At 42.8% G+C, this 22,655-nt stretch overlaps 1 pseudogene; it reads right to left on the bottom strand.

The window, feature by feature from the left end:
* Positions 1–2,380: 2,380 nt before the first annotated feature.
* The window catches only part of LOC114027912, a 26,312-nt pseudogene continuing 6,037 nt past the window's right edge, over positions 2,381–22,655 (bottom strand).

The following is a 22,655-nucleotide window of genomic DNA, read 5'->3' as shown; positions in this document are numbered from 1 at the left end:
AGCTTACGTTCTGATGGAGGGAAAACAACACATAAAAGATGGTGGGAAGAAGAGGGGGGAAGAGAGGAAGGTACCATTCAGAAAGTACTGGGAGAGTAAGGAGTATAGTATGGAGAGGAATGAAGACATGACGGGCTAGGGCTTGATCCTTAAAATGGAGGTTTGAAGGGCTCCCATAAGGCAGAAGCCAGCATCTCACCAGGCCCCCCATTCTACTTTTTAACAATTCTAATACTTAGCACATCTTTCCTAATTTTTCCCCTTTGCAACTTCTCCCCAATCTTGCTGGTCCTGCCCTTTGGGAACCAAACAGACCAAGTCTAATCCCTCCTTCCCATTATGGTCTTTCGAGTGTTAAGACCAAGGCTGCTTCTACCCTCATCAAACCAAGGGGATCCAAATTCTTAATGGGTATGAGGCAAGATCTCCACAGTGATCATTCCCCACAATCCTTGCATGACCACTTCTCAGGGATGTTGCAGAGGATGGTTCTTGACCAGGTAGAAGTGGGTCTAAATGGCTTCTCAGGTGTCTTTTGATTCTGAGATTCTCTGGTTCAGCCAATCTCTACCCACTCTTCTATTGAGAACATGGAGTTGCCAATAAGTCCCCAAATAAATAGACCACATGGTTCCAAGAAGCTTCCCAGGGAAGTGGGAATCTGTTCAAATACTCTGTTAGAGGCTGCATGCCTTTAAATGTACCCAATCATAGCCAGTTCCCTTCAAGGTAGAATGTGGTTAGAACTACAAGTAGATAGAAAGGGAAAATGAAGAGGCCCTCCTAGCCTCCTAGCCTCCTAGCCTCAGCTTCCACATCTGTAAAACCAAGGATTTAGAAAGAAGGAAACAACCATTTTTAAGCACCTACCATATGCTAGGCACTGAGTTAGCACTTTACACATGTCTCATTTGATCCTCACAACAACCCTGGGTGAGACCTGGCTGAAACCCAATGGAAAACCAACTTGCCAGTGGGAATTTGGATAATGATACCCTCCACCCCCACCCTCCACCCGAGGGCTTTATAAGTTAATAAATGAAAGAAGGCTCCAAATCACTAATAATAAGAGAAATGCAAACCAAAACATCTCTGAGGTTTCACTTCACAGCCAGAAAACTGGCAGAGATGACAAAATATGAGAATAGTCAATGATGAAGTAGTTGGGCAAAGACAGCCATTTTAATGCATTGTTGATGGAGCTGTGAATTAGGCCAACAATTCTGGGAAATGATTTGAAATTAATAGTAATACCAGTTAATAATAGCTAGCATTTGTTTAATGAATTAAAGTTTTCAAAGTGTTTACAAATATTATCTCATTTGATCCTCACAAGAACCCTGGGAGATAGATGCTGTTATTATCCCCATTTTACAAATGAAGAAATTAAGGCAAACAGAAGTTAAGTGACTTGCCCAGGGTCACAAGGCTGATAAGTGTCTGGAGGCTGAACTTGAATTCAGTACTTGCTGACTCCAGGTCCAGCATTCCATCCTTTGTACTACCTAGTTGCTGACTCAGACACTTGGTTGGTGTCCTTTGTTCTCAAAGAGGACCAAAATGCCATTATTCTGGTCAAGTCAAGGAACAGTGTGTCTGCCTGTGACTGAGCAGACCAATATGAGCTCAGAACGCTCTACCACAGGTCAGGCACAAATGGTCCATATGAACATTTCGAGCAGAGATGTCTCTAAATTTGTGCATTTCACGTTTCTTTTGAGCTACTGCAATTCCACTTCCTTAAAGAGCACAGCGTCTTCTTTGATGTGGGCACACCACGCTGAGGGGTCCTTTGCCAGTGTCTCCCATCTCATCCAATCAATTCTGAAGTTCTTAAGGGGGACCTTGAGAGTGTTTTTAGTGTCTGCATCACCTTGGACAAGTCCTTTCCCTTCTCTGGGCCTCAGTGTTCATTCTTGTTCAATAATATCCATTCCAGCTCTAAATCTATCATTCAATCAATCAACATGCATTAATTCTTCTCCTATCAAGTGCCCTAGAGATACAATGACAGACAATAAAACCATCTCCACTATAATTCTATGAAATGGACTAGTCATTTTTTTCCTCTAGAGACAGGGTGAACTGACTGGTCTCATCAGATTCTCAGTGTTTCAGAATAGGAAGATCTCTTTCAAATGAGATGGTATTTGTAAAAGTGTTTCCATTGCACAGTGCACAGCCCAGAGTAAGCACTCTATTAATGCTTTTTTTCCTTTTGGATATCATTTAAATTCCTCTCCCATAGCAGTAATGAGTGAAAGCCAAAGTATTTCCCTCAAAACTGCAATATATTTTAGCTGAGACCAGTGAACTACTCAAAGGAATTGATTGGGTGCTTTTGGTCTGCAACAATTACAAAAACGGCTATGCTTAGAGATCACAGCTCCACCCGGGCTTTTTCAGGCTGTGATTCTTTCATCTTCTGAGGCAAGGTCTTGGTCCAGAACTCCCACTTATCATTCCTCAGACTCTTTCCCACAGACAGCTGCAAATTCAGCTGCAGGTACTCTTCCTTCTGGTCATAGACTGGCCAGCGAATAAGGTCTGCACCATTTGGGTCCCTGGGAGGAAAAACCAAACATTTAGAAATGAAAGGAGCCACGCCATTGGCAAATGTAGCCAGCCACATCAGCTCAGCCTGAGAGCCAAGGAAGGGGCCCCAAGGTAGGTGTAGGCTGACAGTGGTAGCACCCATGGAGAGCTTGTTCACCCATCCTTAAGCAGTGTGGTCTTCATCTTTCATGTTGCACTTTTCTAATGGACCTTAGTTGTAAGGTCCAAAGAGTGAAAGGACTCACATATGGAATAAGTAACCAAGTCTGGATTTGAACTCATATCATTGGAGTCCTTTTCAATGGGGCAGCTAGGTGGTGCAGTGGATACAGTCAGGCCAGGAGGTAGGAAGACCTCAGTTCAAATCCAGCTTCAGATACTTACTAGTTGTGTGACCCTGGGCAAATCACTTAAGCTTATTTGCCTCTGTTTCCTCATCTATAGAATGGACTGGAGAAAAAAGATGGCAAACCAGTCTAGCATCTCTGCCAAGGAAACTCTAGATGAGGTCACAAAGAATGAGATACAACAGCTCTAGATTCCAAATCCAAGTCTCTTGCCACTAGCGCCTGTCCTAATATTTCCCAAAGGCGAAAAACTGAGACTTGAGGGTGATGGTGAGGACCGAGAGAGTTGCTGATCTTTCTTGTATTCCTTTCACAATGCCCATGTGTAGGATGAGTCTGCCTGAGTAATAACCCCTCCAACCCCAGCCATAAACTTGGGGAGGGCTATGCTTATTCACCACACTTTGCCTCTAACTTGATTTAACTTTTTGTTCCCAAACAGATTTCATTCAGGGAACTTCTATGTAAATGGGAAACCTTTATGTGCCTAGGAACAGGTATCATCCCACAGGGAAATCATCGGGAAACCAAGAGGCAGCTTTCTTACCCATGACGGGCAAAATTTGCCCAGTGGTTCGTTATCCTGTTGCTCAGGAGTTTTTCCTCTTCTCTTCCCTCACCTAAAACTAGGAACAGAAAAAGAAACATCTTGGTTAAGGTCAAAATGCAGACCCAATGGCCTCCTTTCCTTCAGTCACCAGCCATAACCACCCAGTCAATCCTGCTCTGGCCACTGTACTTATCTTCCTCCAATAGTTTCCATCATGTCACTCCCCTCCTACAAGACCTCCCAGGGCTTGTGTTGACTTACTCTATCTGACTCCATAACTGAGTCTCTTCCCAAAAAACAAAGTAATGCAGCTAGATTGGAAATCAGGAAGACCTGAGTTCTAATGTGACCCCAGACACTGACTAGATGAGTGACCCTGGGCAAGTCACTTAACCTCTGTCTGCCTTTGTTTCTTTGTTTGAAAAATGGGAATAATTGAGGACAGGACTGTTGGACCTGAGTGAGAGAGGATTGGGCCCCACCATAACCATGGCCCCAGCAAACCAGGTTCAGATGTTGGGAGTGACTGAATCTGCAGCTGCAGCAGCAGCAGCAGTGGCTGCTTCTGGAACTCTCAGTCCACAGACAGTAAGGGGATCAAATAACTGGTCAGAAGGAAATTACAGGGGTCTCTTTGCTAGCACTGAGGCAGGACTCTGTTGCTTTGCCCATACTTGGATCTGGGTTGCAGTCCTGGGTGGCAGTCCTAGGGCTAGGAGGAGCACTAGCATAGCACAACTTGTGGAAGCAGTGGAGGGGGGACCCTCTCACAATTCCAGTGCACAAAAGAGAGAGTGTGACCACTCAGAGACCATAGCACAAGCCGGGAGAGAAGTAAACACCTCTCCTTAGATCATATCACCTTGGAAGAACTGAAAACTTACAAGTCCCTAGAAGTATCTCTGAAAACTGCTACACAAAGCCTCGGAAGCTTGGGACAGTTCACCCTCCACCCTGGAAGCAGAACCCCACCTTAACAAAGAGTTAAAAAGTCAAGTAATAGGCTGGGCAAATAAGCAAAGAATGGAGGGAAAATCTGACTATAGCAACTTACTTTGATGACAAAGAAGATAAAAACATCCACTCAGGAGAAAACAACAAAGTCAAAGCTCCTACATCCAAAGATTCCAACAAAATATGAATTGGTCTCAGACCATTGAAGAGTTCAAAAAGGATTTTGAAAATCAAGTAAGAGAGGTAGAGGAAAAACTGGGAAGAGAAATGAGATTGTGCAAGAAAATCATGAAAAGTGAGTCAATAGCTTGGCAAAGGAGACCCAAAAAAATACTGAGGAAAATGACAACTTAAAAATAATCTAGTTCAAATGGCAAAAGAGGTCCTAAAAGCCAGTGGGGAGAATGTCTTAAAAAGCAGAATAGGCCAAATGGAAAAGGAGATCCAAAAGCTCACTGAATAAAATAATTTCTTAAATATTTTAACAGAGCAAAAGGAAGCTAATGACTCTATGAGAAATCAAAATATTATAAAACAAAGCCAAAAGAATGAAAAATAGAAGACAGTGTGAAATATCTCATTGGAAAAACTACTGACCTGGAAAACAGATCCAAGAGAGATAATTTAATAATTATTGGACTACCTGAAAGCCATGATCAAAAAAGATCCTAGACATCGTCTTTCAAGAAGTTATCAAGGAAAACTGTCTTACAGGAAAATAGAAGAGGAAGGGGATAAGAGAAGAGGGGGATAGAAGGGAGGGCAGATTAGGGGAAAGGGTATTCAGAATGCATGCTGTCTTGGGGTTGGGGGAGGGATGAGAAGGAGAGAAAATTTGGAACTCAAGTTCTTGTGGAAGTGAATGTTAAAAACTAAAAATAAATAAATTAATGAATCTAAAATTTTTTTTTTAAAAATCACACACAAAAAAAAAAAACCAAACCCAAGTATCACCTACCCAGCAAAACTGAGTCTAATCCATGAGGGGAAAAATTGACATTCAATAAGATAAGAAATTTAATGCATTTTTTAGAGAAAAGACCAGAGCTAAATAGAAAATTTGACTTTCAAATACAAGACTCAAGAGAAGCATGAAAAGGTAAACAGGAAAGAGAAATCATAAGGGATTTATTAAAGTTAAACTGTTTATATTCCTACATGGAAAGATAATATTTGTAACTCATAAGACCTTTCTCATTATTAGGGTAGTTAGGAGTATATATATATATACAGAGGGCACAGGTGTGAGTTGAATATGAAGAGATAATATCTAAAAAATAAAATTAGGGGTGAGAGGGGAATGTACTGGGAGGAAGAGAAAGGGAGAGGTGGAATGGAGTAAATTATCTCACATAAAAGAGGCAAGAAAAAACTTGTACAGTGGAGCGGAAGAGGGGAGAGGTGAAAGGGAATGAGTGAACTTTACTCTCATCAGAATTAACTCAAAGAAGGAATAACCTACACACTCAATTGGGTATAGAAATCTCTTAGCCTGTAAGAGAGTAGAGTAGAAGGGAATAAGAGAAGGGGGGTATAGAAGGAAGGGCATATTGGGGCAGGGACTAATCAGAAGCAAACATTTTTGAGGAGGGACAAGATCAAAGGAGAGAATAGAATAAATGACGGGTGGATAGGATGGAGAGAAATATAGTTAGTCTTTCACAACATGACTATTGTGGAAGTATTTTCCATGACTACACATGTATAACCTATATCTAATTGCTTGCCTTCTCAATAAGGGGGGGGTGGGTAGGGAGGAAAGGAGAGAATTTGGAACTCAAAGTTTTAAAAACAAATGTTAAAAATTGATTTTTACATGTAACTGGAGAAAAAATAAGATACCAAATTAACAACAACAAAAAAGAAAAATGGGGAAAATAATAGCAACTGTGCCCCAGGGTTGTTGGGAGTACAAATTTTTAAAAAAATAATATCTACAGAGCTCTTTACAAAACTTGTAAAAGTGTTATAAAATGCTAGCTATCATTATTATATTATTATATACTTATTATTATGCATAATCTTATAATAAAGTATTAGATAAACTATACTACCATTATAATAATAGGTTTTATTATATCTAATTATAACAATGGAATGATTATTATAAATATTATTTATAGTAACTATTCTTGTTCTAAGCTACAATAGCATAGCATAAGTTCTAGTAACTATAAAGTCTTTGCATATGGCTCCTGCCCCAGACAATGCTGCCATTCAAGACCTCTGCCTGGGGCTGTGCAGATAAGGTCAGCAGCAGCAGCAGCTGGCCCATAAGGTAATGAATTCTTTGGCCATGGCAAGTCACCAAACAAATAAAGGTATAAACTGGCCCTCCAGTTATGCCAGGATTGGAGCATGAAGGTGAAAATAGGGAGAGAAGACTTCCAAAAAGACAGATTTAGGACCATCTACAAACATTAACTCCAAAGATCATTAAATGTGAGCCTTTTGTCCAACAATCAACAAATGGATGCAGTGGTAGAGAAAATGAATCAAAAATAGCTGGAGAAAAGAGAGGGAGGGAGGGAGGAAGAGAGGAAGGAAGAGAGGGAAGAAGGAAGTAAGAGACAGAGGGAGCCAAGAGAGGAAGAAGGGAGGGAGGGAAAGCTTCCAGCATGTTGGGCAGATCCTGTCTGCAGAATTTCCGGAAGCACAAGGACAAGAATCTCACAGGATGAGATGGTGTGACAGCGTAGGGTCTACCCAGAGGAGAGGATGAGACTATTGGTGAGGTCAGTGGTCCATTGACATACGGAATTTTTTTTTCTGCATTTGTACGTCATCTTCCCTTCTGGGTAGTAAACTTCAGGAAGTCAGACACTGTGTCTTATTTATCTTTGTGTCTTCCTCAGCGTTGAACAGAAGGATCTGCATGTTGGATATGCTTAATCATGTAAACTGAACTGAACTGAATAGCTGATTCAGTCTCTTAGGATGTGTTCTGTAAAGTTTGGATTCTATCAAAGGGCCACATTTGAGGACCTAGAGGACCACAGGTAGCCTAGAGACTGAAGGTTTCCTAATCCTAATTAGGGGACTTCCAAGGCTGATACCTTAGTCTCTAATCACTCAGTCAACCAGGTGACTATTAACTGCCTCCTCTATCCCTGGCACTGTGCCAAGGGTTGGAGATGCAAATGCAAAGAATAAAAAATAAAACCAAAAGCTCTTCTCAGGCAGCTGGGCCCCTGTTCAGTGCCTCCTAAGGGAACCTGGAAGGGCAGAAAGAACGCTGGATTTGGGCTCAGATCTGCTAACTCTTTGATATTAGATAAGTCTCTTCCTCACTCTGAACTTCAGTTTCCTCTTCTGTACAACAGACACAATCCCTCCCTTCCCCCAACCCAGACCCTCACAGTGTATTTGGGAAGATCAAACAGCAGCTCGATGATAAGTGGGCTAAGTGCTGAAAATGGAACCAAGAAATCACGAGTTCAGATCCTGACTTAACTAGCCCTGTGACTCTTGGCTAGCCAAGAATCACCTTTCTCAGCCTCAGTTTCCTCATCTATAAAATGGAGATAGCACCAGTACCTACTTCACAGGGCTGTTTTGAGGTTATCAAATGAGAATGGCATATACAAAGCACTTTGTAAACCTTCAAGCAGTATATAAATGCTAGCCACTTTTACCTATTGTTATTATCATTATGAAATGAGCTGATGTATGCAAAGGTGCTTTGGGGAAAGGTAAGGCATTATTGTTTGTTTGATGTCAGAGAGAGCAAGGTAGATGATGGAGAAGTCAGGCTACAGACCCAGAGATTCTGCCCTCTCTGCCCCCCATCCCAAACCACAGCTTCCCACTACATTCCATCTCCACCGCTTACAAGGCACTCCAAAGACAAAAGGCACCTCATCACCATGGTCCACCTTCACAAAAGCTGGCTTGACGTCTTTAAGTACGCTTGGTTGGTGCTGAAATTCATAAAAGTAGACTGGAGAGCTGGGACCTAGGCAAAGAAAGAAGTGCCCGTGGTTAGTGACATGTTGAGCACAGGGCAGGGCCACATGCCAGGGGCCCCTGGCCTGATCCCCACCCCTGGGGTGGGGGGAGATGGTAGCTGGTCATCAACAGGCAAGCTCCTGGAGGGCAACCCCTTAACAAATGCTGTCCGAGAGTGATGCTGTGAGGCAGGACAAGGGCGGGGTCTGGTGCAACAGGACCTGGGTTGGAATCCTGGCCCTGCTGTTGACACGACAGTCTTTCTACTTCTTTGAGGCTGTTTTTTCAACTGTGAGGTGAAGATAATAATCTCTGGTCTGGCTACCCCAGAGGGAAGGGAATAAGCATTTGTGTGAAGTTGTTTGTTTGTTATGTTTGATTCTTCATGGCCCTGTTTGTTTTTTATTTTTTATTCTTTGTCTCCAGGGCCAGTGTTCTATCCACTCTGCCACCTGGCTGCCAAACATATTTTTTTTTTTGTTTCATTTTTTTTTTCTTGGTGAGGCAATTGGGGTTAAGTGACTTGTCCAGGGTCACACAGCTAGTAAGTGTCAAGTATCTGATCTGAGACTGGATTTGAACTCAGGTCCTCCTGACTCCAGGGCTGGTGCGCTATCCACTGCACCACCTAGCACCCCAGTTTGGGGTTTTCTTGTCAGAGATACTGGAGTGCTTTGCTATTTCCCTGTCCAGGTTATTTTATAAATGAGGACCTGAGGAACACAGGGCGAAGTGCCTTGCTCAGGGTCACACTGCTAGTAAGTGTCTGAGGCCAGATTTGAATTCAGGAAGAGGAGACTTCCTGACTCCAGGCCCAGCACTCCACCCACTGTGCCACCTGGCTGCCCTATGAATAAGCATTTATAGATTACCTACTTTGTGCCAGACACTGTGCTAAGTGCTTTACAAATGTCTCATTGGAGCCTCACAACAACCCTGTGATGGGGGTGCTATTATCATTTCCATTTTATACTTGAGTAAACTGAGGCAAACAGGATCAATGACTGGCTCAGAATGACAGAGCTAGATGGTATCTGAGTCTGGATTTGAACTCAGGTCTTCCTAACTCCAGGTCCAATGATTGATCCACTGGGATGAGGTTGTTGTGAGGATCCAGGGAGAAAATGACTGTAAAGTGTTTTATAACAACAAAACACTCTGGAATGGTCCTTGAATTTATTTTTTTATTTGAGCACTTTCACAACTCAATTTCAGTGTAATTGGTTTTCTATCCCATGTATTTTATTTATACCTTTAAAAACATCACTTTGGAAGGGATCTATAACTTTCCCTGGACTGCCAAAGGGGTCCATATTGCACACCCACGAAAAGATAAGAGCTTCTGCTTATAAAAATGTGGGTTATCATTAATTCTTATCATTAGGATTTGTAGACAATGGTCACAGAGCTCACGCCGGCTGCAGTTAGGTGGGGGTAAGAGAAGAAGGAAGGTGAATGAGGGGGTTTAACCAGGCTGGACACTCTGATGGCAAAGCCAGAACAGGAACCTCCTTCTATGTGAGTGTGTGGGTGACACAGACACATTGCCCAGGAGAGACAACATTCTTATACTGATTCAGGAAAGGGTCAATACCATACTCACCATGTTGATATTTGGCCACTTTGAGGGCAGAAATAACAAAGAGCAAATCCCCCATCATATCTTGGAGTTGAGCTCAATAGTCTCCTGGGTCCTCAGCCTCTCTTAAATACTCTTCCATCATCAAACGCACAAGCTCGGGAGCAAGACCCTGTAGGAGACCCAGGAAGAGACAGAGAAATAGGAGGATGAGGGTAGCTGGCAGTGGATTGTTTGGGAATGTTTACTGGTGGATTATAAACAATGAGCAAGGGAGCTAGGTGGTGCACTGGATGAAGCACTGGTTCTATAGTAAGAAGGACCTATGTTCAAATCTGACCTCTGACATGTATTAGCTATGTGACCCTGTGCAAGTCATTTAACCTTGTTTGCCTCAGTTTCCTCACCTGTAAAATGAGCTGGAGAAGGAAATGGCAAACCACTCCAGTATCTTCACCAAGAAAACCCCCAAAAGGTGTCATGGAGCATCAGACATGACTCATCAACTAAACAACCACAAGGAATAAGCTCACACAAGTTTGCCTGCTATTCATAGATCCTGGGTCTCATTAGGTCTCTTTACCACCTTCCCACCAGGGTTTGCTCTTTCTGGGTTAAATTTCTCAAGAAGATACTAGACAACTTATTGTTGGGCATGGTGTAGAAGGGATATGGGACTCAAGGAAAGGAGAGCTACATGGGGTCTCCAAGGTCCCTTCCCACCCTGTGATTACGAAAGAAGAAAGTCAGAAGGTGGAAGGACCTTCATTGGCTCTCTCCTATACTATTTTAATGGCCTCCTCATTGGTCCCTGTGCCTCAGATCTCCTACTCCAATCTATCCTCCATCTTCCAAAGTGAATTTCAAAGCACAGATCTGAGCAATTTACTCCCTTCTCCCAACTAAATAAATTCTAGTAGATGTCCATTACTTCTAGGATTAAATATAGACTCCTCTGTTTGGTATTTAGAGCTTTTAACAACTTGGACCCATCCAGTCTTAGTATACATGATTATCCTCCTCACACTCTATGGTCTAGTTACGCCAATCTTCTGGTTCCCCACACTTCCCATTCCATCTCTCATCCCCATGGCTTTGCTTTGGCAAGCCTCAGCTCAAATAGCACCTTCTATAGAACATCTTTCTTGGTTCCCTCCTCCTCCAGCTGCTAGTATCTTACCCCTCTCCCCAAGATTTGTTCTCTGAATGTTTTCCATCTATCTCTGGATGTGCGAGTTATCTCCTTTATCCAATGTAAGTTCTTCGAGGGCATGAACTATTTCACTGTGTCCCTGTGTCTAGCCCAGTGCCTGCTAGGTAGTAGGTGCTTATAAAAAGAATCTTGATTAACTGGTATCTCACCAAAAATGAATTTTGCAATGTTGATTGGGCACTTTCTTTATCCATGTTTTCCTTAAATCCAGGAATACCCATTTCCTGTGTAGAGAAAATGGCACACTGTGAATGGTCATTAGAATTTTATAAAATTTATGCATTTTTTAAACAAATCTAATCCAAGCTAGTCATTTTACCCTTTAAGAAGTAACTAGAGCCATAGATTTGCTTAGTAACTATTGAATTATGCCCAATATATATTAAATGATTCTCAAGTTATTTTGCAAAATGGTGGGTAATGCCTAGTACTTGATAAACAGAGGTCATGGTATCTTCATAATGACCTGTGGCCTTAAACAGTGACTGATGCTTACTATAACACATCATGCTGGAAATGATGCAAGGAGAATTCTATTTTTCTGACTAGTGCAAACAGTCTGACTTCACATGTGTATGCTTAAAGAGGCAGGTGACAAATGGTCCTTAATATAATGTTATATTTAAAATTAATATTGAGTCAATGGCTTCTAGATATGATGACCTGAAGTCCATAGGAAAGGGACCTAGTATCCCATGAGGGGGCCCAGGTTCTAGTCCCAGCTGTGTGACTGGGGTTAAATAATGTCCTTCCTGGGAGCCTCAGTTTTCTACTTTACAAAATGGGGACAAACACATTAGTGTGATAAACATCACAGCAGGTACTATGAGAGCATTCTCTTGTAAACGATAAAATACTATGTTAATGTCAGCTGGCATTATTCACTGTTCATTTAAAATAAAGAGACTTGGGGCAGCTAAGTGATACAGTGGATAGAGCATAGGACCTGGTGTTAGGAGGATCTGAGTTCAAATCTGGCCTCAGACACTTACTAGCTATGTGACCCTGGGAACATCACTTCACCCCAGTTGCCCCCCACAATTAAAAAATTTTAAAAAATAAGAAGACTTGTAGAGGATATTTTATCCAAAAAGGCACTAGGCCTAGTTGGGCTTCTCTTCCTGTCCTTCTGAGCAGACTTGTGTATGAATGAGCCATCCATAGAGAAAATAACCAAAGGTAAAATCACTTCTGATCTGATTCTTCAATGGAAGCCTGTTTAGGGTAACTTTTCTGATTATAAAAAGGCAAATTTATAGATGACACAAAGTCAGTAGGTTCAGCTAATATATTGTATAATAGAGTCAGGATCCAAAAAAAGGACTTGACAGGCTAGCATTTTGGACTGACCACAGTCACTAGGATCAAAATTAATGGGGACAAAGTCTTATAATCCCAAGATGAGGGAGGCATGGTTAGAAGGCAATTTATTTGAAAAAGATCTAGGGATTTTAACGGACCACAAGCCCATAAGGAGTCAACAGGGTAATATGGCAACCTAAAACACTGCTCAATGTTGAACAGTGTTAAGAGAGGCACAGCTTCCAAGAATAAGGAGGTGAGAGTCCTTTTGTACTCTGCCTCTGGGGAACTTCAGGTAGCCCTTCCTCATCACAACTTTCCTCAACATGATTCTGACATATTATGGGTAGGCATAAGAAATTAAATGGGAATTTTTGGAGAGTTTTGTGGAAGCCACAGATAATAGGCTAAGGCCATCAGATGACACAGAAAAAGTGTAGAAACTCAGAAATGCATAAAATATATATAGAGCACTATATAATATATTTTATCTTGTAATACCATAATAATTCAGTCTTCTTCTCTGGTATGAAGGGTGAGGGGGCCAAAAAATATTATATGGAATTTCCAGATGGCAGGGGCACTGCACACTTAATCATGGCAATGTGGAAGGGATAACTATATCTGCAACCTTTTGTTCAGTTCTGGGCATCACATTTGAGCCAGAAAAAAGAGCAACTGAGAAGGGAGTCATCATCTTGCTATACAGGGATGGGTTGAAAGAACTTACTTTGCTGATCAAAGAAAAAACTTGGGGCAGGGCAGACTCGATATTTGTCTATAATTGTCTGGTGGATGGTCACCTGGAAGAAGCATTTCACAGGTGCCATTTGCCATAAGGGCAGAGATGGGAGCAACAAATAGAAGTTTAAAAAGAAGTAAATTTCCAAGTATGTAATGATCCTTGTCCTAGTGTGAGAGCTGCTTAAAAGAGGAAGGAGCTGCCTCAGGAGGCAGGAGGTTTTCCCTCCTTGGAGGTCTTCAAACAGAGGCTGGATAGCCATTTGTCCAGTATGTTATAGAAGGGATTCTCCTGCAACTCTGACTTAGACTCAATGACCACCAAGCTCCTAATCAATTTGGAAAGTCTGTGATTCTTTAGAGAAGTATGAACTGTTGAGATCAGAAAGAAGCTGACACAGGATAGAACATGCTAGGATCTTACAAAAGGAATAGCCCAGCCATATTCGTGATTGTTGACACCGATAATGGAAGGGATGTGGTTGAACTCTCCTGCAGCCAGCAACTCTTCGGGATGTTTGGGGAGGAATTGCCCATCAACAACTCCAGGGATTATCTTGAAATGCTGAAGAAAGAAGCAGAAAAAAAGAAATAAAAATTAAAATAAACAGAAAAGAATATTTAATAGAAAATTCTATCTCCATAATCTCCCTTACCTGTATCACTTTCTCTTCATTCCCATTGTTACCATCCCATTTCAGACACTTTTTATCACTTACTTAAACTTTTTTTTTCTATTTTCAATAAGTGGCTTTCCCAGGGTCACACAGCTAGTTAGTGTCTGAGGAAAGATTTGAACTCAGGCCCTCCTGACTCCAGGACCAGTGCTTTATCCATTGTACTACCTAGCAGTCCTCATGTATCTGGACTCTTGCAACAGTTTCCAAACTGGCCTCCCTGTCTCCTCCTTTAATTCATCACACACACACACACACACACACACACACACACACACACACACACACCCCTTTGCTATCTCAGATCTGTTCATGACACTCCACTGCATTAAAAAAGTGTCCCATAACTCCCCTTTACCCAAAGAAAACCTCTAACACTTCAGCCTGGCATTCAGAACCCTCTATTCTACTTTTCCAGCCTTATCTCATACTATGTGGACTCTAGCCTATGCCAAGTACATCATGTTTCACCAACAATGGATTCCCAGCTCTCCACTGGAAGTCAGCCAAATTTTCCTACCTTTCTACCTTGACTCACTTATCTCCACATGATTAGAATGACTGTCCCCCCATTGCTACCTGTTGAAATACTTCACTTCCTTCAAGAGTCAACTTAACTGCCAAAGCTTCCACAATGTCTTCTGTGATATGGCAGCCAGAAGGATCCTTTCCTTCCTCAGAGTTCTCACCCCATGTGCTGGTGACTCCTCCTATGCACTTAGGTTCTGTTACCTGTCTATGGCACAAAACCCTCTCCCCTAAGAAGGCAAGTTCCTTCATGGAAACATCCCTTATCGAAACTTTGTGTCCCCCCAGGTCAGACACAGAAGCTGATCGAGAAATGCTTCTGGAATAAATGACAGGAGAGCCATGGCCTCAAAGTCAGTAGATCTGGATTCTAGTCCTGGTTCAACCACTAATGGACTCTGTAACTTTAGACAAATGAGATCTCTCTGGTTTCAATTTCCTCCCCTACAAAATGAGTTCATTGAACTAGACTATTGTCAAGATCTTTTCCCATAAAGCTTCCTAGAAGGGAGCATTGGAATTGGGCTTTAATGGATGGGGAATAATTCAAGAGACAAAATGGGGCTATGAGAGCAGCAGGTGGAGGTGGAAGGAAGACTGGATTGAAAACTGGGAGACACCTGGGCTTGAGTCCTATGTCTGATGTTTACTGACTGTGTGATGGTGGAGAAGTGGAGAAGTCACTGACTCTAGGCTCCATGGAGATTTGTTGTTGTTGTTCAGTTGTGTCTGACTCTTCATGACCCCATGGACCATAGCACACCAATATAATCCATGGGGTTTTCTTGGCAAAGATAATGGAGTGATTTGCAATTTCCTTCTTCAGTAGATTAAGGCAAACAGAGGTTAAGTGACTTGCCTAAGGTCACACAGCTAGTAGTCTCCCTGACTTCAGGCCTGGTTCTCTATTCACTGAGACCTCCTCAGAGGTTTACTCATCCATAAAATGGGAATAATGATTCTTGCACCTCCTACCTCATAGATTGTTATGAGAAAGGCACTTTATAAACCAGGATGATAATAAGAAGGGAGGACTTTACAGACATGAGACACACCTGAACAAAGGCACACAGGTAAGAGAGTATAGGGAACATTTAGAAGACTGAAAACAGATAAGTTTGGCTGGAGCATAGAGCGTATGCAGGGAGGTAATATAAGATAAGGCAGGAAAGCCACAAAGGCAGCAAACTGTTCAGTATCTGAATATCAGGCTTGGATTTGCCTGAAAGTCAGGAATCCTTTCTTCTCCCATCTCCTTGGCATTCGCTGTGACCAAAATGAAACTTGAGCTCCCAGGTGCTTTGGAAAGGATGTTCATAAGGTTGTAGATTTAGAACTGGAAGGTACTCCAGAAGATCATCTGGTCCAGCCCTCTCATTTTCCAGGTGAGGAAACCGTCATCAAATCAGGTTGAAAAACATAAGAGTTTTCAGAATGAAGGAAGAAGAGTCAATATGGCTAATGGACAGAGTAATTAGAGGTAGACAGAGCTAGGTGACGCAGTAGACAGAGCGTCGGGCCTGGAGTCAGAAAGACTCATCTTCCTAAGTTCAAATCTGGTGTCAGATACTTACTAGTTGTGTGAGCCTGGGCAAGTCATTTAGCCCTGTTTGCCTCATTTTATTAATGATCTGGAGAAGGAAAAGGCAAAGCACTTCAGTATCTTTGCCAAGAAAACACCAAATGGGGTTGCCAAGAATCAGACACGACTAAAAAGTGACTGAACAATTAGATGCAATTATATTTGGTATTAGTATTTAATCTGGCTCTAACACTATTAAGTGAATTCTTTTAGGATGCAATGTGATATGGTGAATAAATATCTTGGTTCTAATGATCTGCAGTAACTGTCTTGATATTTGCAAACTGTGTGACATTTGGCAATGTCACATAACCCCTCTGGGACTCAGTTTCCTCCTTTTTAAATATCCAGTCAATCCATCAATCCACAAACTGTCCTAGGCTCTGAGGATACAAATAGAAAAGCACATGGCTCCCTGACCTCTTGCTGCTTCCAGTTAATGGTTCTAATTCCCAAGTCTGAAATTTGGGAATGACATCATACTTGTACTACCAAAGGCACAATGTTGTTGCAAAATTATTGAAATGAGATAATATATATAAAATGTATTTTATGAAAGGAATATTTAGATGAGAGCTATTAATCCCAGGGGATAGAAAGAGTCTTCCCACACCTATGATTCTTTCTTCCAAAGATATATAGGGTGTTAGATCTCAAAGAAGACCAAGAACAGAATACTGGAGGGAGAAGGGACCACCACCACTACCACCACCTCCAACATCATCATCATCATCATCATCATCATCATCATCACCACATTTATATAGTGCTAACTATGTGCCAGTCTCTGTACTAATCTGCACTTTACAATTATTATCTCCGTTGATCCTTACACCAACCCTGGAATGGAGGTGTTATTATAATTCCTGTTTTCTGGATAAGGAAACTAAGGCAAACAGGTTAAATGACAGCTAGTGTCTGAGGCTAGATTTGAACACAATTCCATTTTCCCAGCACTCTAAACATTGCACCCACCTAGCTGCATCCTCTGTACCTTGGCTTATAGAATGTTAGAGCATAGAATGTTACAACTGGAAAAAATCTTATAAAATAGAATATCAGCAGGGGAAGGAAATTTTAACAAAAAATGTTGGAACCCAGAATGTTAGAATCAGATTTGAGTGGATCCTTCCAGCTCTAAGGCTATGATTCTCTAAACAGAGAATGTCTGAGTGGGAAGGGTTGTGAGACTAGAGCATGAAAAAATGTAGAACTTTACAACCTGAAATGTGAAGATGCAGAATTTTGGAAGGATTCTTAGGACATAGTATGTCTAGAGTAGAAGGGCTGGAACCTTAGCACAAAAAAAAATGTTGAGAGCACAGAAGATTTGGAGGTAGAAGAGATCCTAGTAAGCAGAACATCAGAACTAGAAGGGACCTTCAGACCAAGAATATTGGAGATGGAAATATCCTTGAAGATCATCTAGTTAGTAGGGAGAAATCGAGGCTAAGAGAGTGACATGCCCAAGATATTCCCCTCAATCCTCACCAATGGATGATGGAAAGAAAGAGCGTCAAGGCTGGGTGTCCAGCCCTGCCCTGAGCTGTTTTGGCAGCTCTTGTTGGTACTGGAACCCTTGCTTCTCAGCTTCCATACCTTGGCAATGGCCAGGATCTCTCCCTCAGATTTGCTCCTGAGGCACTGAACCATGGAGGCAGAACTGTGTCCATCACAAGCAGACAGATTGGCAATGGCCTGCAAAAAGGCACCCACAAATATTCTGATTGAGGAACCCCTGGCCTGTATCACAATAGAGTAATCCATTCATACTCATCAGGAACATAGCAAAGGATCATTTCTATAGGTGATGATGCAGTAATGGTGAAAAGGAAACCAAGCTGGAATCTGTCTGACTGCCAAAGAGGGTGAGTCCCTCAATCACGAGCCTTCTCTGTACAGGGCTCAGTGTCAGCCAATGGGCATAAGAATGGTCAGGGGCAGGTTACAAGGACACGTTCCCTGCTCCCAAAGAGTTTATCATTTCCTCAGGGAAAAAAGACCTAAATATCCATAAAAAACACACGATTGGGTCTGGTATGTTGAAAGAGCCCTGAAATTGGCTCAGAGACTTAAATTTTGGTCCCAGCTCAGTCACCAACTTACTGTGTGACCTTGCACAATTCACTAGTGAGAACTAGAGAAGTACTAGAGAGGTAGAAGGGACCTTCTAGATCATTCCATCTAACCTGTACCTGGGCCCCTTGAAGAACTTTTCCTCCTCTTCAGGGGATATCAGAAAATAGACTTTGGAGCTAGAAGGGGCTTTACAAACCATCTAATTGAATTTACTTTTACAGAGGAAGAAACTGAGGCCCCGAGAAGGAAATGCCTTATCTAAAATCACAGGCACAGCCAGGAACTCAGTCTTCCCTCTCTGTGCCTCAGTTGCCTCCTCTGTAAAATGAGGGGGCTGGACTAGATGATCTCTATGGTAACTTTCAGCTTGAACATTCAATGGCATTCCAGTGCACCCTCTTATAGCCCAGGAGAGCCAGAAGGGCAATGGGAAGGATAAGAGGCATTGTAAAGACCTAAGAACAAGGAACTTACATTTGCAACCATTTCTGAGCTGGAAGAAATCAAGCCAGGGAGGATGGCCACACCGCTCTCCATGATCGCTCTGTGGAACAAGCCTTTGGACATGGGGGACAGAACCTGGGGGAGCAAAGCACAGCAGAGCGGAAGAGGAAGCAGTCATGGGAAGGCCCAGCACTCCTAGCTTAGCACAGACAGAGGAGACTGGGAGTCTGAAGGCCAGGACTGTTACTTACCTGCCACACCCCTAAGCTACCCGTATAGCACAGTCCCAAACAGAGGTCACTCTATGGGACCCTGGCCTTTGGGTCCTTTGGTACAGCCAGGCTTATAAGATAGTTAGACAGAAAGGAGGGCTAAGTAGCCTTGGCCATAGTCCGGGACTCTATGGGCAGTTCAGTAATAGGGTATGATGAGATGCCTTTGCTGTGTAACCCAGTATTGCTGTTCCTATGCCCTGCCTCCTTATAAGGTCACATTATCTATTGATTATTGCTTGTTTATTGATTACAAGAAAACAAAGGGCTGTTGTGAGGATCAAATGACATCCAATCCAACACTTTTTCCCACTTTATCATGGGAATTTCCCACTTTCCCATCAGCTATTTTTTTTTTAGCATAGTCCTTACACTAAAGTCTTCCTCCCATGCTTTTTTACCACCTGGATAGTATGTCAGTGATGTGCAGACTCCTGGGGGAGGGCTACCAAACCAGATGATCTTTGCCTCTAAGCCCCCGGATGGATTTATGTGTGTCAATGAGGGCCAGCCATGCTAAGCAGTCAGAGGCTCATTGGCAAAGACTGGAGAGAGCTGGTCTATAGCCACAGTTGGTCACAAAGGCCAGCAGGGAAAGCACAGAGAGGCTCTGAGCAGCTTTGGGAACAGGTGAACCTAAATGGCAAAATTGTGGATATATTGGGCCTTGAATCATTTCTTCATTACCCTGTATATTTCTTTTGCTCTTACTCGAAGTTGTTAGTAAGCCTTTAAAAAGAGATAAGTCATCATCTATCTCCAATAGTAAAATAAGTAAAATACTCCAAATAGTAAAATAAGAGGAAGAAGGGCCTAGATGATTAGTTGGGACTAGGGAAGGGGACTGCAGGGGAGTGTCCAAATGAAATCAAGGGCAGGTGCCAGACTTAGAGTAAGAAGTTATCAGCCCCAATGGTTCTGAGAGGGGGGAGGATAAGAGGAGAGCAAGAAAATCTCAGGTCCATCTTGGGCTGGGGAACCTGTGGCCACTTGTGGCCCTCCAAGTCCTCAAGTGCAGTCCTATGATCGAAGCCAAACTTCACAGACCAAATCCCCTTAATAAAAGGATTAGTTCTGTAAAGTTTGAGTTCAGTCAAAGGATCTAGAAGGGCACATGAGGCCTTGAGGCCGCAGGTTCCTCCCCCCTGGAGACCTTGGGTTTGGCTACAAGAGGTCCCCTCCAGTCTGGGGTCATTTCTTTACCACCTGCATGTGAGGAAACACTCATCCCCCCGGCTGACTCGCCAAAGATGGTCACACGGCCAGGATCTCCTCCAAAGTGGGCAATGTTCTTCTGGACCCACCTCAGGGCAGCCACCTGATCCAGGAAACCCCAGTTGCCAGGTGCTTGCTCATCCCCAGTGCTGAAAGCCAGATATTAGACAAGGTTGGAGACTTCAGAAGAAGAGCACCAGGTTAATAGCATTATGAGATTTAAAGACCATTTCCTCCAGCTAGATGATAAGCTGGATAGACTGCTGGACCTAGACCTGGCAAGACCAGTGTTCATCTACTAGCTGGGTGAGCTTGGTCTGGTCACCTAGACCTCTGCCTCAGTTACTCCTCTTTAAAATGAGGAAGATAATGGCATTTATTTCTCAGAGTTGCTGCAAGGATAAAATGAGACACTATTTGTAAAGTGCTTTGTAAACCTTAAAGGACTATACAAATGCTAGCTGTTGCTGTTCTTATTTTACAGATGTAAATTGATGACACAGATCTTGAATTCCACCACCAGAAGGACTCCCAGTCATGCTTCTTTCCATAGCTCACTGTGCCTTTCAGGGGGAGCCTCTATCATGCTACTTCCTTCCTTTCCAGCTTACTCCCTGATCCCTTCCACCTCTCCAACAGCTGCCTTGACCCACTCTCCCTTTCCTCTCCTTTTTTATTAGCTCTCCTTTCGGTTTTGTCTTCCTCTATTAGAATGTCAAGTCAAGAAACATTTACTGAGCACCTACTATGTGCCAGGCACTATACCAAGCTTTGGGCAAACAGAGAAAGGTGAACATAGTCCCTGCCCTCGAGGAGTTTACAGTTTAATGGCAGAGATAGCATGCAAATAGCTGTGCCCAAAGAAGATCTTTACAGGAAAAACTGGGGATGATCCCAGAGGGAAGGCCCTGGCAGTGTGGGAGGCAGGGAGAGGCTTCTTGCAGAAGGTGGAATTAGCACCAAGTCCTGAAGGAAGCCAGAAGGAGGAGGAGTGAAAATGAACACATTCAATGGAATATCTTTTTCAAGGATGAGGAAGGAGGCAGAGAATGTGAAAGAGTGTGAGAAGACTAGAGAGGTAGGAGGAGGCCAGGCTCCTCTCCATGAACTCTGCAGTCCAGAGATATCACCTTCTTGTCTTCCCCAAATACAACTCTCTGCCTCCCAAGTCTGACTTTCCCTGGCTATCCCCATGACTGGAATTCCTTGAAGGAATCTGAGACAGCTCTAATCCCACCTTCTTCAAGAGATCTCATCTTTCCTCCTCCCCCTCCCCCAACACACCCCTCACTGCTAGGGCTTTCCAGAGCAAGGACCCCAGTTTGAGGCTTTATAGAAAATTGGTCCTGGGGAAGCTAGGAGAAGCATGAGCTTTATTACCATGTGGTGAACTAAGCAGGCAAAAATGAAATCAATGCACACACACACACACACATTTTATGACAACCTGCATTGACAGATAGATTTAGGGCACTCACATGCAGGAGAATCATACAGTGGCAAGATCTTGGTGGGAGTATGCTCTCAGAATGGAGAGTGAGTAGGTCAGTCATCCCTTAAAGGGAAGTTTGGTTGAGACAATCAGCACAATATGTGATAGAGGACGTTCTTAATCAGACCCCAGTGTGGTGGGGAAGTTCCCCAGGATTCCTTATTGATGCCTGACTCAGGGACTCCAAGAATGGGTGCCTGAACACAGTCATGCAGTTAGCTGGGAGTCCATTCAGGAGCTGAGGTAAGTCACAGGATCAGAATAAGTCAGGGCTTGTGAAAGTACTGGCTCTCTGCTACTGCTTAAATGTTTTATGGTCCTTAGGATCACTTACCCTGTGACTCTATGTTGGAGTCCTACCACTTATAACAACAACATGACAATGTATTTCAAAAATCACAATTGTCACACCTTCCCTCTGAGATTGCTTCTCCTTTTCATTGCGTATATTTTGTATTTCTATGGCTATTTATATATTGTCTCCCATTAGAAGTGAACTCCCTGAGGGTAAGAATTGACTTTCTTTTGTATCCCAAGCACTTAGCACAGTAATTGGCGTATAACAAGTGCTTAAATCATGCTTGTTAACTGACTGATTAATTGAATAAGGGGCTGATGGTCTGACCTGTGATGTAGAAAGATCACTGACAGCTGAGTGAAGGATAAACTGGAGCAGGGAGAGAATAGGCAAAGGGGCAAACCAAGCAGGCATTATTAGTCCAAGTGTAAGGCGGTGAGAGCCTGCGCTAGGAGTGGTGGTTGTGCCAGAGGAGACAAGTGAGTGTCTATGAGATATGTAACAAGGGTAGAAACAATAAGACCCGGCAATAGATTGGATATATGGGAAAGTAAGTGAGTAGTGGACAATGACACCTAGATCACAAGCCTGGGTAACTAGAGCATGATTGTGCCTTTAACAAATAATAGGGACATTATGAAGAGGGAAGGGCTTGATGGGAAAGAGAAAGTTTTGGGGATGTTGAGTTTATAATGTACATGGGACATACATTTTGAGGTAGTTGGAGACGGGATACTGTAGGTCTGATCTGGAGACTGGAAGCCAGACTGGAAATAGTGAAGAGATGTCCAGTCATAAAAGGGAGGAGATGTATGGGATGATAGCTAGTGGGGATGGAAAGATGGATGGATGGATGGATGGATGGATGGATGGATGGA

The sequence above is a fragment of the Vombatus ursinus genome, unplaced genomic scaffold (genome assembly GCF_900497805.2).
Source record: "Vombatus ursinus unplaced genomic scaffold, bare-nosed wombat genome assembly UNPS02014864.1, whole genome shotgun sequence".
Taxonomy (NCBI): Eukaryota; Metazoa; Chordata; class Mammalia; order Diprotodontia; family Vombatidae; genus Vombatus; species Vombatus ursinus.
This window is presented reverse-complemented; position numbering and strand designations above follow the sequence as displayed.